The following is a 3,112-nucleotide window of genomic DNA, read 5'->3' on the forward strand; positions in this document are numbered from 1 at the left end:
AGAGCAGAAGCTTCTTCCAGTAGTTCTGAGCCTTGGCTTTGGACAAAAAACTAAAAGTTGGGCAGCTTTCCTCAATGAAAGAAGTTACTAATGGTCTTTGCACCAAACCTAGGACTTTATCATGAACTCAAAGCTTGGGAAAAAAGCAAGAGAATACTGTAACAAACTTCGTACAGAGTTCGGTCTATTAATTGTTTCATGTTAGATATTCTATGTGTTTACCTCAATTGAAAAAAAAAGAATGTTTTTGCTAGTATCAGATCTGCTGTGGAATTGGTATTGTATGTCCATGAATTCTTCCTTTCTCAGCACGTGTTCCTCACTAGAAGAAAATGCTGTTACCTTTAAGCTTTGTCAAAATTTACATTAAAATACTTGTATGAGGACTGTGACGTTATGTTTTAAAAAGAAAAAAAAAAGGTGTTAAGTCACAAAATGCGGTAATAAATATTTCATTTTTGATTTTTTGCTAGGCTTTTGTGTTTTTAATCATGTTTAGGAGAGTCTGAGGTTATCACGAGAGATGTCTCAAACATATTTCTTATCAGCATTAAGAAGAAAGGCTGGAAAAATCAGAAACAAGCTTGTCATCACATTAATAGAATAATTGAATGAAAGAACATCTCAGGTTATGTATTTCTGCAGATTACTGATATTAGATTTTTGCCAGATTAAACAAAATTTGAAATCCCATCTCACCAACTTGCATTTCAGAGGTGTGTCTAATACTTGTACTACCTGCTAATAACATAGGAGCTGAGCTCGAGTAGCGAAGGCTCAGACAGGAGATGACTGCCATGTGTGTACATGTGTGTGTGTGCAGCCATAACCACAGCAGACCTTAACTCCAGGCATTTAGCTCAGAGGCAAACAATAGCTTTATTGCAGGAGTGGGTTTAGAAGTTTTAGGAGGAGAAAAGAAGCTTTGACTCTTATGGCAATTTTTCCTATGTGAGAATTGCATAAGCTAGCTTTTCAGATGGTTTTACTCCTTTTGTTGTCTTCAGCTGTTTTCAGGAAAAAAAAAATAGAAAAACAACAGTCCATCAGCTAATGATAGAAAATGTTGAATTGACATTTTGTATACAAATATCTGGAGTTGAATCATGGTTAAAGGTTTGATTTTTTTTTTTTTAACAAAAGCTTCTGGCCTTTTGAAGCATCTGAAGGAGAGTTTGAACTAGGAGGAGCAATGAGCAATGTTAGAAAAAGCAGCCTCTCACCTTCCTCAGTGGCACTGTTAAGTCAGCAAAAGTGGGATGGGGCCCAAAGAGCAGGAGAAAGCTCTGCCTTTATTCCTGGGAGGAGGGAAGTGGGAAAGGACTTGTAATTAACTAAACTTTCTAGGAAACAAAAAATTCCAACTTCAACATCTGTAAATTTGTAACCCTTCTCCTCCTTCCTTCTTGTCCTTCCAATTGGCCAGGGTGTTTTTAAAAACTTTGAGTGACAACTTTTACCCTTGGAATGTGGAAAGAGGCTCAGCCTCATAGTTAATGTTTAATTTCTGGGCTGAGTAAATGGACCCACGCTGCTGGAGGCAGAAGGGAGGATGCCAGTAGAATGGGTGTGAGATTTATTTAGCAATCGGGTCCTGCTTTGTGGGCGTCTCTTATAAGGCTTTCGTATGAAATTTAGATTAAAATTCCCTGCTCGGCTTTGATGCTCTCTGTCCTGGTTAAAATCACATCAACCCTTCAGTCGCATAAGAAGACCACAACCTGGGTGCCCATTTCCAAATTCTCTGATTTTTGTGGATGCAGAATTTAAAAAGGCAAGATGATTTGTGCTAGCACTTTAAATGGGAGGATTTTTAAATTTATTTTTTAAAACTGTATTTTATTTCCTTGCAGATCTTTTCTCTAGAATTTGAGGGAAAATGTCAGGAATCACGTTGGTAGACGGACAGGGAAGAATTTAGCCATAGTAGATTATTTGTTTTTATAATGAACCAAATATGTGCATTGCTGTGTTGTCTTTTATTTTCTTTCTTTTTTTCTCCCCCTTTTGGGCTGTGCTTTCCGTGAGATGTCTTGCTGAAATCCAAGGTACAATATCGTGCAAAGATTTCTCCATCTGAGATTTTCTGTTTAGCGTGGAAGGTTCCGATTTTGGTATTTTTAAGAACTGCTCAGCTGTCAAAAGCAAACAAAACGGGAATAATGTTTTGACAGCGGTATAGTGTTAAAGAAAATACTCGAGTCTGAATAAAAATTGCTTATGCTGTGGGAAACGAAGGGTAACAGAAGAAACACCTTTTGTTTACATACACACATGTTTATAATCCCAAATTTCCATTTCGCCGAGCGGGTCTGCGTTGGGAGTTGTAGTCACCATAAATGAGGGATTTTTCTTCCAGATTTTGCTGCCTTTAAGGCGAAGAGAGGAGGGGAGCGCACCTCCGGCAGCGCTGCCGCCCGAGCCCTGCCCGTCGCGGCGAGCGGGCACCGCAGGGCCGAAGAGGAGATGCCGGGGGGAGCCGGCGCTCCCCACCTTTCACTCATAGCCGCAGAGAGAGCGAGGGAGAGAAAATTGCCCCAGACCAGGTTTGCGAGGGCCGGGGCGGGGGCCGGGAGGGGCCGGGGCCGGGCCGGGCAGGGGAAGGGGTGCGGCGGGGGCACGGGCTGGACCCGCTCTCCCTTGTAGCTTTTGCTCTTCGCTCCAGCGGCTCTCCTGGCTTCCCGAAGGGAGTGAGGGTCTGCCGGCGGCTCCTTTGCGGGGGTCGATGCGGAGCTACTAGCCCCACTGCACGCCTGATGCGTCTGCTAGGAAAAAACCCCCACGGGGCCCGGCAAACGCCCGAATCTGTCCCCAGGCACGGCCGCGTCCCCGCGCTGCGCGGAGCGGCAGGAGAGGGCTCTGCTGCGCGGAGGGATGGCTGCGCCCCACATGTCTCCCCTACCACATCCCTGCCTTCAGCCGAGAGGAAACGGGGCCGGCCTTTTAACTCTCCTAAGAGCACTTGGGCAAAAATCAACCCCGCTGGCGCTGCGCGGGAGCGAGCCCGCTCCAGGCTGGGCAGCCCAGCCGCTGCCGGCTGAGCAGGACCGGATGGGATGAGGGGCGGGTGGGGGCAAGGTTTGCTGGCAGATTTTAATATTAATAGTTTTGG

The 3,112-nt window shown here is 45.0% G+C and overlaps 1 protein-coding gene across 1 annotated transcript in view; it reads left to right on the forward strand.

Annotated features, from left to right (window-relative positions):
* MEIS2 (Meis homeobox 2) overlaps positions 1-468 on the forward strand; it is a 172,873-nt gene extending 172,405 nt beyond the window's left edge. The window contains exon 12 of the mRNA XM_033515231.1: positions 1-468. This exon is cut by the window's left edge and continues 977 nt beyond it. The gene's annotated coding sequence lies outside the window, so the exon portion shown is untranslated.
* Positions 469-3,112: the final 2,644 nt, after the last annotated feature.

The sequence above is a fragment of the Parus major genome, chromosome 5, assembly GCF_001522545.3.
Source record: "Parus major isolate Abel chromosome 5, Parus_major1.1, whole genome shotgun sequence".
NCBI classification, from domain to species: Eukaryota; Metazoa; Chordata; class Aves; order Passeriformes; family Paridae; genus Parus; species Parus major.